General features: G+C 41.8%; 1 non-coding gene across 1 annotated transcript; it reads left to right on the forward strand.

Moving 5' to 3' along the window:
* The first annotated feature begins 12,845 nt into the window (after positions 1 to 12,845).
* LOC116880756 lies at positions 12,846 to 13,055 on the forward strand. The gene has a single exon (XR_004385270.1). It is a non-coding gene; the product is annotated as a small nucleolar RNA U3 (small nucleolar RNA).
* Positions 13,056 to 13,411: the final 356 nt, after the last annotated feature.

The following is a 13,411-nucleotide window of genomic DNA, read 5'->3' on the forward strand; positions in this document are numbered from 1 at the left end:
CCCTCAGAAGGGACTGGGTGGGGACAAACCCTGGACCCCGCCAGAGGTCCCAACCTTCACGATTCAGGCAAATACCCACTGAAATGCCAAGCTGGACCCCTCTAGGGCCGACTGTTTGCTCTCTTTGCAGAAGATGAACTGCGTGGTTCATCCATCACGGGCAGACCGTGGCGCCGGCCACTGGCTCCCTGTGCCTAGGCTTGTCTCCATTTAACATCATTTAGATTTTAGACTTTCCCTAATTAAGAAAGGTTCCCACCAGCAACAGCAAAAATCCTCACCACCTCTTTCATTATCTTGGCTTTTCTTCCTCTTAATTACTATTGAGCTCCTGGCTGATTAAATTAGTTTTTGAGGTCCTTTCTGAAATCTTGGGGAAATTATCTAAAAATCATGAAATCAATTCCCTTACGCTGTTTTAATCTTTTATGCCCTAGACTCAAAGAAGGATGGGCAGACAAGTGCAGGCCCTCTGAGAAGTGTGCAGCCCCACACTGCTTGCCAGCCTTCTAGGGCCTTTGTGGACCATCTGGGTCAATTTCCTTCCAAGTAAATGAAATGCAAATAAAAATTCCAGCAGTTTTTCAGCTGCCGGCTGCCCAGCTGATTAGCATGACAGAAGCTGGGAGATGAGGCCTGACCCGGTGCACTTCCCCTCATCTCATTAAGTTGTAACTGCACCACGGCTGCATTCACGGTGTTTATTGACGCTGAAAGGCGTCTTTATCCAAAACTAGCTAAATTCACATTCAGAGTTTTTACTTGGAAGTCTTGCCTGCTCCAGCATCCACATGAAAGTGAACCTATTGTGGCTGGCTCATGTGTCCTGCTGATTTTGAAACAATTTGGAGGTTTCCCAAAAATGTTTATTTCACAAGTGTGTATCCCTCCGTCCTCCTCCCCCAGCCTCCAAATGCTCAGGGGCATTGGGAGGTAGGGGTGAGCGTGGGAGGAATTCCTAAAGTCAAGTTCTGTGGCTGCTGGGCAGTGAGGGTGTGTGAGAAGGCTAGAGGTCTGGAAGATTCCCAGATCTGGAGGTACCTTGTAGCCTGAGCCTGCCACTGCTCACAAGGTCCGTGCAAAGCTCGCTTCTCTGCGCACTGGCTTCGCAGAGACCGCTGGCCAGGCGCCAGGTTTCCCGATCACATCTCCTTCTTTTTCAAAGCATTTGAAGGTCTGGGTCCTTCCACTACCTGTGTCTGTCAAGCATATATGAAAACATATCATGACAGGAGCCTACATGTCCTGTGGGGTTCTCACCTTAGGACAGAGTGACCCTCCTCCCGTTTGCATGTGAATGTCTGCAGAAGATCTACCCTGCTTCACTGGAGATAAGGGACATTTATCTTTGGAAACTGAGAATGAAGGCAGAGGAGATGAAATTCAAGAGAGCGGGAAGAAGTCATTTTTACTTGTGATTCTCTGGTTGTCCCCACCGCATGAAAAATTACGGTCAAAACCCTACGTCTCTGACCCTGTTGGGATTGTAGCCAGGGAGAGGGCTTTGAAATCGAACATAATGGATAACCTGGGTGATGCGTGACTTTTTTTTATATGAAGGTAAAGTCTGAAGCTTTTTTTTTTTTTTTTCCAGATTCTGGTTAGCATTTAACCAGTGCCCTGGGTGTGCATGGATTTCTACGGGGTAAATGGGTTGGTGCCCTTTCACGCGTGCCTGAGACTACCAGCAATCCAGAAAACATCTTCTAAACCAGTAAACACTACTAGACTTGCCGCGATGACTTACAGTCTACAAAACTGTCTTAATCTTATGCTCATAAGCTCTATGCTAAGTGTCAGCATATTCAACAATTTCCATTAAAATCTTTTCCTACACTGTTCTCTTGTAGGGCTAGTTGAATAACTCAGCACGTTGGTCACTTGGTAGGTTGGCTCAGATTTCCCCGGTTGTGAAGGAAAACATTTTGTTTCCTCTTCTTGGGGGCCAACAGGAGGGTGTGGGCAGAGCAAGGGTTGAGGGACCATCGGTAAGGACCATGGAGAAGTGCTGTCAAACTGGCTCAGCTTGCTAAGCTACAGATGTTCACGCATCCTGTAAGGCTTGTAACTGTCCAGGAGCAAAGAGAGCAGCAGGTTCAATAGAAGGAAAGGGCTGGCCCGGCCCAGGCCACCTTCCTGAGGCCACAGTGTAGGACTGTTAGGTGGAAGAGTCAAGGCAGTGTCTGACGGGCAATTGCAGATTATAAATGGGCTGGAAAACCCAAGTGGGCTTGCCTGACTGAGTGCATGCTGCCTTCCAGAAACTAGCCAGAACCTATAACATTAAAGGTGCCATTTCAGGGGCACCTGGGTGGATCAGTCGGTCAAGCGTCTGATTTAGTTTCAGCTCAGGTCACGGTCTCAGGGTCGTGAGATCAAGCCCCTCATAGGGCTCTGTGCTCAATTCAGAGTCTGCTTAAGACTCTCTCTCTCTCTCTCTCTCCCTTCATCCCCTGCATGCTCTCTCTCTCTCTCAGATAAATATATCTTTTAAAAAATAGTTTAGGGGCACCTGGGTGGCTCAGTGGGTTGAGCCTCTGCCTTTGGCTCGGGTCGTGGTCCCGGGGTCCTGGGATCGGGCCCCGCATCGGGCTCTCTGCTCGGCGGGAAGCCTGCTTTCTCTCTCTCTGCCTCCCTCTCTGCCTACTTGTGATCTCTGTCAAATAAACAAATAAAATCCTTTTTAAGTAAATAAATAAATAGTAGTTTAAAGGCACCATTTTATTCAGGTGCCATCTGACAACACATCCTCTCCTTTATTTCTCACAACGACCCTGCTGGCTATGTGTGGGCTGCCCCATTTCACAGATCAGAAGACTGAAGCTCAGATAGCTGCCGTGCTGCCTATAGCCACGCAAAGATTCATAGCCACAAAGCTGAGGCTGGAAGCAGCTTCTCACTGACCCCAGAGTCCATCATCTTTCTGATGCACTTTCCTGTCTTCTCCATAACACATATGCCACATCTTTCCCCTTTCTGGTTCAAATGTGGAAATGTGGGGCAACTGTGTCCCCTCAGAGAGGTAAGACCATGGATGGCGGGAGCTGCACATTTAGCAAACTCGTGGGCATATATCTTTGATGCTGTCTGCCCCAGTCTGTGCTGCCTAACTTGACGTCCACCCAGGCAGAGAGCAGACAGTAGTTCACTAGAAGAAAGAATAAAGGCCCCTTGATGTCTTCTCCACTTCTGCCGAGGATTGCTGTGCCCCCAGTAGGGACATGTAGCCTGGTCTAAGACTTTAGAACTATAGATTGGCTTCTCTGCTCTTCTCGGCAAGCCAGGCCATGCCAGGGACCCAGCTGGCCGGGCCACAGCTCTGTTACTCTCACATACCTGATCGCTTCTCACCAGCAAGCCTGTGGAAGATGACCACATCTGACTCTGAGGAGACCTGTCTCCCCATCATGGATCTGTGAGAGCCATCACTTGTCATGTCCTCGACGGTGAGAATCGGTGGTTGTCCCATTTTGGATGATAGGAAGCAATACTATATTGAGGATACATTTTCCCATTTATCTAATAACGACAGATTGACCACATGCCAGGAGCTCTCCTCAACACTGTACAACGGTCTTGTGGAATGAAAAAGTAGAGGATATAGGTACTGGGTCTAGAAACAGCTGGTCTGATCATCGAGAAGCTTGCTAGAAAAGTAGAATCTTTTCTAGAACCCCAGTCATACTAAATCTCAATCTGTATTTCCCAAGTGATTCCTATACACCTTAAAGTTTAAGAAGTGCTGGGATAAGAGGATAAAGGAAGAATTTTTCTCAAGAGTTTTAACTCAAATGATACTATACACATATGAGTTCTGAGCAAACTTGGAGCTGCTGCTTCTTTTTTTTTTTTAAGATTTATTTATTTTTATTTGTGAGAGAGAGAGAGCACCCATGCGAGTAGGAGCAGGGCAGGGGTGGGGAGTGGAGGGAAAGGGAGAGAGAGACTCTCAAGCAGACTCCCCGCTGAGTGGGTAGCTTAGCCCAGGGCTCAATCCCAGGACCCTGAGATCATGACCTGAGCCGAAATCAAGAGTTGGACACTTAATTGACTGAGCCACCTAGGTGCCCCAAACTTGGAGCTTCTTGAATTTATGTTTCCTTTTTGCCTGGTAAAAGGTTTTCCAAAACTTCTTTAAAGTTCTTTATCCCTTTCAGGCCTTGATGAGTACAATGAAGCTTTTACCCAACTACATCTGAGCAAGAGTGGGAAGCTAATATTTTTTGAGTGACTTCAAATGTGCACTGTAGGATTTATATCAAGACATCTCAACAACAATCCTATGACATGGGTATTTTTGTTGCCATTTCTCTGTTACAAGTTCAAAAAAACCCAAAAACCTAGTATTGAAAAAAAACTAGACTCAGAGCCACTCACTAATAGTAGCAGATCTGAGACTCAAACCCATATCTCCCTGACATCAAAGTCCATACCTTCCCACTCTGTATGAGACTGACTCAGCTGCCAAGCACAGCAAAGTAAACTTAAAATGGGTCCAAATCATATATGTAACTATGCTTTTATCTGGAAAGAAAATGTTTTAAGGCCACATAAAAACATTCCAAGCCATCTGTGTCTTTCTACCCTTAACACTGTCTCATGGAAATTCTACCAAGCAATTAAGAAGTATAGTATTTTCAAACTAACTTATTAAAATATAATTTGATGGAGAGATGAGAAAAGGTTGCTTCCTGACATTTGCCATGGCATATGAAAAGAATATCCAGGCTGCAATGTACATTACATCTAAGGAAATGACAATTTATTCTTTCATAAAACACTTAAGGACCCTGATTCCACCATTTTGCTTAAATTACAAGTTAGAAAGTTTCCCCATCTCTCTCTCTTTCTCTCTCTCTCTCTCTCTCTCTCTATTTATTTCTCCCTGTGTCCTACTATTTACCCCAATATCCTCTCCAGTTCCCAGTACTACCTGGTGTTTCCTGGTCTCGGGAAGATCCCAATCCAGAAAACCTCCAGTCTTCCTTCCACTAAGTAGCTAAGGGAACAAAATATGCTCTCTCTCTTTCTCCTCATCCCAACCAAAATCCTGTTCAGTATCAATGCAGATTTCTCAGTTAAGTGCTGAAGAAAAATCAGGCTCACTAAATTAATTCCCTTTAAGGTGTGAATAACTGATAGCCCCTAAACCTCCTATAGTTATTTGCATTTTAAAGGATCGTATGATGCACCCAACTGAACCTTTTTTTACGTGAATTTCAAGCTAGGGAAGAAGAGATTTTGTTTGCTTTGATTTGTTTTACCATGGATCAACTTGGAACCTGTCCTATAAAATGTTAGGTCTTATTTATAATAATCACTTCATTGGATTAGTTAATCCAATGGGCCTGCAATATTGTTCTCACAGTCATATGCCTAATGCTATGCTGAGCCCTGCTTTGGGCAGAGCAACCTGTTGAGACCCTGGCAAATCTAGAACTAGGCAGGGAGTTCTAGGTCCATCCTGCCTTGCTCCATCCTTGCCTGAATCAGACAGAAAGTCCCCCAAATAACCAGTGGGGCTACCTGAGGCCACTTCTTTGGCAGCATTTAGCAAGATGGGGAATGAGATGAACTCTTGACTTTTCTAATAGTCTTCCTGCTCCCTGCCCTCCCACTCCTTGTATATTCTGCTATGGTCCCATAATCCCCTGAACTGTGGATTCAGTTCCACTTCCACTTCTTTAGGGAATAGAAGGAACCCCTGATGAGTTCCACTTTGAAGAGCAATGCTCATTTGGAGTGTTCTATCGTTGCTTTCATCCATTTATGGAGCATTTCCCAGTTGATAAGCACTATGTTAAGTATTTAATCCTTACATCAAAACTACAGAGAAAGTATCATTTCTTCCATTTTAAGATGCAGAAGTGAGACTCGGTAAGGTCAACATCTTAGCCAAGCCCCTACAGCCAGTATACCACAGAGCCATATTGCAAATCTACATCTAACTCCCAAGTCCCAGGTCTTAGCTGCTACCTCCAGTGTATATACTAAAAGGGATATGGTGTCTTAGAGCCCCTTCACAGGCAGGGCCAACTTCTCCATTAAGCACAGCAGGTACAGTATCCGGGACCCACAGTACTTTTAGGAACTCATAAAAATGTTTTCATTGTTTGCAACATCAGGAAAAAAAAATGAACTTCTAGGTTGAAAAAAAAAAATGTTTTACTATGTGTTAATATATTCACCTTTATACCAAATATTTTTGCCCACAAAAGCAAAAGTTCCCAGGACCCATGGAAGTCAAAGATAGCCCTGCTCAGAGGTGACCTCGCCAGCAGTTTCTGCCACTCTGCTGCCCAGATCGCTGGCCACAAAACCTCAGAAAAGGATGGCATTATTATCTCTAGTGTCAAAGAGGAACAGAAGAGCAGAGAACCTAAGTAATTCTCTCTAAGTCCTGAGGTTGGAGGAGGCAGCTTGGCTGATGTGGCAGACCATGACCCAGCAGATGACAGGAGCAAGTTAGCTTTAGGGCTATCAGATTGGTCTACACCTGATCCCTCTTGGGTGGAGATTGGAAGAAGACCAGAACTTTGCACCCCTTCCACACCCACCCACCCCAGGCCAATAGGTTTTGCCCTGTTCCATGATTACCCAGGACCAAGGATTCTCACCATCAAATTACAGATAACGGGACAAGTAGATGGATCTTTGCCAGCAAATCTGAACCAGTAGCAGGTCAGAAGTGTTTCCTGCCCCTTGAAGATGCTGGGGCAGGTGATGATTGGTCACCTAAGCCAGATTCTCATCGGCTTGCTCCCTGGCACCCAACCAGAGAGGGGTCCCTTTAGGAATTCCACATGCTTTGGCTTTCTTGGGGGGGGGGGGAATCCTTTGATGGTGCCAGCAGCCTGGCAGTTGCCTTTGAGAACTCTTGGCCAACAAGAAGGGATTTTCATGCAAACAAACAATAAACTCTGGCCTGGAAAAAGCCAGCTTGAGCCCAAACCATTCATCTTGTATTCCTTTCTCTCTTTCTTTAACCTAAAGGACACTGTTCAAAGTTACAACGGCAGTTTCCAGTGGTGTATAATAAGAACTGCAGAAATCAGGGTGATGTGACCACAACTGGTTCACTAACAATAATACTCCCATAAAATATTTATGTGAGTACATCCTACTTTCCATGAACCTCACTTTAGATAGCCTCACGTGATCATGTCAAGATATTACAAGTTGAATGATAGGTTAAATATGCCAGTGGGATGACTTTTTACCAGAATTCAGAGATGATTCCTCTTGCAAGTTCAGGACCTTTTTAAGGGGCTCATAACCCTCCCCCTATTTTTACGTTTTTTATGAACCTATATTTTAGTATATTGAGTTTTCTCTAAATTGAACACAAGCTATTTGTTAGTTTCTTGAGTTCAGTGCTGGACTCTAACCCAACACAAAATAAAACACTAGGATGAGGGTCATGAAAATTAAAACAAAAAACAAAACAAAACAAAAAAACTGTCTCAGGGATAGAAACTGAAACCTTTGAGGAGAAGGTAATGCAATTCTATTAAGTAACAAAGAAAAAAAAAAAGCCAAAGCTAGCATCCTGTACTTGGACAGACTTCTGGAATGTTCCCTATAAGCTATCTTGTCCTTAAGTTATTTGTTCATATGTGGCACAGATTCAGGTGAGAGCAGCCTGTGCTGTGGTGACAAAAACATTGTTATTTAGATGGGGCTCCTGGGTGGCTCAGTCATTAAGCCCGCTGCCTTTGGCTCTCAGGTCATGATCCCAGGATCCTGGGATCGGGGTCCTAGGATCAAGCCCCACATCGGGATCCCTCCTCAGTGGGAAGCCTGCTTCTCCCTCTCCCACTCCCCCTGCTTGTGTTCCTTCTCTTGCTGTGTCTCTCTCTGTCAAATAAATAAATAAAACTTTTTTAAAAATTTGTTATTTGGAGAATATAATCCCCTGTCAGACTGCCTGATTCATTGATTCATTCAACAACTTTTATTGGTTACCTACAAATTGTCAGGCACTCTGGAAGAAGATAGACTAATCCCTGCCCTTTGGGAGATTACATTCTAGAGAGAGACAGAAGCAGATGGAGTCAGGCTGGTCATTGAGACAGACAGTGCCTCACACACTTGGCCTACATTAACTATTAGTTAGACAGATAACAAAAATCCATTCTCCAAGGCTCTGGGATGGCAGTGAGAAGGGTGATGGACATATAGCCCAACCTGCAGTCAGGAAAACAGAGGCTGTTCTCTCCTTTGTACTACTTGATGCCTGGTCTCACAGTATGTGCTATTATCATAACTCTTTGAAGCAATTCTCATCTACATGTGATAGAAGATAAAAGTGAGGCTGAATAATACTAAATTTTTGACAAAAGTCACACAGTTAGCAAGTTGTGGAGCCAAATTCAAACTCAGGTATGACTGACCTTAAAGGCTCAATTGTGTTTAATTTTTTTCATATTAGTTTTAAAACCTTTTAAAATTTTTTATCAAAGTTGATAGAGACACCATTCATTGACTCAATATATTTCTTCGAGGCTGAAGACATACCCTATGACCCCTGCTCCACTTTCCCTTCCCTATAACAATTTTAAATTCTTTTAGCTGAATTATATGTATATTTGTATCACTAAAAAAACATATTCATGTAGCTCCTTTTTAATTTTTCAGTCTTAGGTACTAGCATCTGAACTCCCCCTTGAGAATATAGATTTCAACCTCTTTTCTTCTACCCTCCCAATATAATGTTTTAAGTACTTTGGCTATAAAACTTGGTGTTTGCATTGTTATGACAAGGTAGAATGGCAGAGTAAGGAATCTGGTAAGCCATTTACAAGATTTGGGTTGGTGAGAGGAAAGCAGTCCATAGACATTTTCTCTGAGGGGGTTCAGATGTTGAACTTCACAAAGACCTGAAAGTAGTTACTATAAATACATTCAAACAAATAAAGAAAGTCATACTTAAAGAATTGAATAAAGTATAATTACAATGATTCATCAAAGATAGAACACCAACGTAAGAGGCAGAACTCATTAAAAAAAAAAAAAGAAAGAAAGAAACAAGTGGAAAATCTGGACTTGAGAATTGAAGTAACTGAAACTGGAAGATGAAAGCCTCAGTAGAAAATATGAGGGGCAGAAGAAGGAATCCGTAAACTTGAAGATAAGATGACAGAAATTATCCAATCTGGAAAACAGAAAGAATAAAGAAAAATGATCAGAGTCTCAGAGACCTGTGGGAAACCATCAAGCATCACAACACTTGCATAGAATTCCAGAAGGAGGGGCGTCTGGGTGGCTCAGTCGGTTAAGCATCCAACTCTTAATTTTGGCTCAGGTCATGAGTCTACTTGGAATTCTCTTGCCATCTCCCTTTGCCCTTCCCCCTCTGCTCTTCTCTCTCTTAATTAATTAATTAATTAATTAATAGAATTCCAGAAGGAAATGGGGAAATGCTTTTGAAGAAAGGATAGCTAAAAATTTCCTAACTGAAGAAAAACACGAATCCACCCATCTAAAGAAGCTTTAAAAAAAAAAACATTATTATAACATGAAAGATCTACCCAGAGTTGTACATTGAAATTTGCTTATATTTATGAGTAGAGGATTAAAAGCAATTAGAACCTTTCAACATAAGGTTGAGGGTTGTACAGTCTAAGTCTTCTACATTGGGCTGTTCTGTTGGTGGGGCCACTAATATCAATAACTTTATGTCTGTGTGTGTGTTGGAGTCTCTAGAAAAGATTTTTCAAATAGTCTACTAGAGGGTAACATCTTGGCTACAAGTACTCTGGCATCTCGTCTCACGACTATGGGCTGACCCATTGCCTCCAGTCAACACATGTATCAGATAATAAGCCTCCTGTCTCCACCAGGACTGGGGCAGGGAAGTCCTCTGGCTCATCAAGTGACCAACCCCTCAAGTGCTCTGCAAACAGCTTTCAGCAAATCCTTATTGGTTTGGTTCCCTCTTCACCCCCATTTGCAGGTGCCACTGGTTCCTGAGATTTGGGGACTCAGCAATGTAAAGTGGGCTGTTTCTTGGCTCCCCCAATTAACTCCAACAGGTTTAAATGTCTTCCACTTGCTAAATCACTTACCATTCATTCTTGTGCTTTCTAGTTCTTAAAATGTGATCACTTCACCTCCCTCTTCTACACTCCCCATCCTTAGATCTCTATACATCAACAGATCCTTGTTGTACTTTTACTTTTTTCTTTGTTGTATTTTTAGACGGATTTTTGGCCGCGACTGGAATCTGTAGTTGGATCAATCTTCCTTTCCAGAGCATCTGAATGATAACTCAAAACTGTGATACAAGTCACTCAGATGTGTAAACAAAGGTGTCACCTTCTAAATCTCATCAGGGCTTTATAAGAGCAGTGATTATCTTTGTTCAAATAAATAGTGGGGAAATACAGAAGATCTGCAAGATGGAAAATAAAAATTTAAAGAACTAGGGCATGTGGGAACAAGGCTGAAACAAGTAAAATCATTTAATCTGTCAAGGTGGGGACACTTGTAGAACAGTCTTTAGTTTTTATGGGCATGAGGTTCTCAGTAGGAGAGCAGGAATGTGAAGACATGATGGTAACTAGCTTGGAAACAGCATTGATATTTGCTCTGTGCTTAGATTTTGGCATCTGCAAATAAGAATATTAATAGCCCCTTTTTTTTGCTATGAGGGTCCATGAGAAAATATATCACAAGGATCTGCCACATATAGTTCCAGGATCCCAAAGGCCCTTCCAAACCTGACATTCTGTATTTTTTTTAATTTTAACCCTCTTAATAAGTGCATAGTGGTACCTAATTGTGATTTTAATTTGTGTTTCCCTCCTGACTAAACAAAATTGAGCTTCTTTTCATGGGTTAATTTGACCTGATGTCTTCTTGGGTGATCTGTCTCTTCAAATTGTTCCTTTAAAAAATTGTGTGGCTTTCTTATTATTGAACTTTGAGGGTTCTTTATATAGTCTGGATACAAATTTTCTATTTTCATATATACTCTAAAAATATTTTCTCTCAGTCAGTGGCTTGTCTTCTCACTCTCTTAATAGTATCTTCCAAAAACCAGACGTTTTTCATTTTGGGAAAGCCCAATCTTTCAATAATTTCTTTTATGAATCATGTCTTCAGTGTCATATCTAAGAATATTTGCCTAATCCAAGGGACAAATATTTTCTTCATTTATCCAAGAAGTTTTAAGATTTTAGGTTTTGCTTTTACATCTGTGATCCATCTTGAGTCAATTTTATATACAACAGAAGTATGTTGGAAGTTCATATTTTGCATATGGCTATCCAGTTGATCCAGCAACACTAATTGAAAAGACTGTCCTTTCTCCACAGATTTGACACTGCACTTTTGACAAAAATCAATTGTCCATATTTGCGTGGATCTAATGCTGACTCTACATTCTGTGTAACTGATCTCTTTATCTGTTGATGTGTTGATTCCATACCCTTGTAAGTCTTGAAATCACAAAGTGTTAGCCTTCTGATTTTATTCTTGTTTTCCAACATTGTTTTGGGTGTCCATGGTTGTTTTCATGTCAGTATAAATTTTAGAATAATCTTGTCACATTCTGCTAAAAATTCCTGCTTCAATTTTGATTGGGATTGGATTGAATTGAAGCTATAGATTTGGGGGAGAATTTGGGACAAAATTTAAATGTTAGGTAAGGAAATGTGTTCTTCCCTAGAACCTCCAGAAGGAACAAGCCGTGCCAACACCTTGATTCAGCCCCAGGGAGACTGACTTCAGACTTCTGACCTCCAGAACCAAAAGAGAGTAAATCTGTGTCATTATAAGCCACTAAGTTTGTAGTAATTTGTTATAGCAATAAAAGGAAACTAATAGAATCATTGACATTTATTCCAGCAGACTTTTTTTTTTTGCCTTCTATGTATCTTACTAAATATGAGTATGTCTACGTGTGTATCTTGGGTATAGTCTATTTATGTGTAAGTTTATATATCTATAGCTGTATATGTATCTATATCTGTCTATATCTTTGACATCTATGTTTGTGCATATAAATTTACCTTTTTAAAATAAACAGTGTGGTATCCTATTATCTAAGTGGAGCATACCTTATTCAGCTAGTTCTCTCCAGAGGAATTTTTAGGTTGTTCTCAGTTTTCTCTACCACCACGACTACCACTACCACAAACAGTCCTATTGCTAATATACTCATATGTGTATCTGGGTGCACTGGTTTGTGTATTTCTGAAGAATAATTTAATGCAAGTTCAACTGCTGAGTCACACATTTTAAATTATAATAGAAAACACCAAGATTGGGGCACCTGAGTGGCTTAGTCGGTTAAGTGTTCTTCTCTTGGTTTCAGCACGGGTGGTGATCTCCTGGTCATGATCTCAAGGTCATGGGATCAAGTCCTTCTTCAAACTCTGTGCTCAGTGCAGGGTCTGCTTGGGATTCCCTCTTCCTCTGCCCCTCCTCCAGCTTGCATGCTCTCTCTTTCTCTCTCTTTCTCTCAAAAAAATAATAAATAAAATCTTTAAAAAAAAAAAAAAGAAAAGAAAACACCAAGATTTCTTCCAAAAAGTTATCAGGTTTTTTACCTTTTCATTTTAGTTTAAGCACTTTTCATATACAGAAGTATTGAATATTTGTGAAATCGGCTGCCACTCCTGTCATTGAATATTTTTACCTTTTTGTTCCACAGACTTTCTCCATCAGCAAGATCACAGAATTATTCACCCATAGGTTTTCTTCTAGTATTAGGATGGACACTGAAGCATGATCAAGGGTTTGCTAAGAAGACAACTGGATATGCTAGACCAGAAAGAAACTAGCTACGACTCAGTTAAAATATTCCCTGATTTATAACTATATATACTATATATACTATATATACTATACTATTAGGGATCGTTTCTATAATTTGCTACTAGAGAAGGTTCTCTAATCATGTCAAAAACCCAAAACCATAAGGCGAAAGTGCAGTGTTCTCTTCTGAGCATGAAACTGGCTCTAGGTGTTGTTTTTGGCACTGCCTTCTGCCATCATAATGGTTCTTCTCCTTTGGGGCGGTAAGAGGGAGAGGACATACTCTGAGTGGTTTCTGTTGTGTGTGTGTGTTTTTTTTTTTAAGATTTTATTTATTTATTTGACAGAGAGAGAGAGAGATCACAAGTAGGCAGAGAGGCAGGTGGGGGGGCGGGGGGGAAGCGGTCTCCCTGCCGAGCAGAGAGCCCGATGCAGGGCTTGATCCCAGGACCTGAGCCGAAGGCAGAGGCTTACCCCACTGAGCCACCCAGGTGCCCCTGTTTTATTTTTTTAAAAATTCCTTGATTTGACACACTGAGGTTATAAAACAGATGAGCCCAATAGCTCTCGCAGCCCATTTTTGCTCTCTGAGGAAGCACCATGAAGGTTATTCCTTTGTAAATGATATGAAGTGCCTCACATCTCCCCA

This window comes from Lontra canadensis, unplaced genomic scaffold (assembly GCF_010015895.1).
Source record: "Lontra canadensis isolate GAN:19392208 unplaced genomic scaffold, GSC_riverotter_1.0 scaffold67, whole genome shotgun sequence".
Taxonomy (NCBI): domain Eukaryota; kingdom Metazoa; phylum Chordata; class Mammalia; order Carnivora; family Mustelidae; genus Lontra; species Lontra canadensis.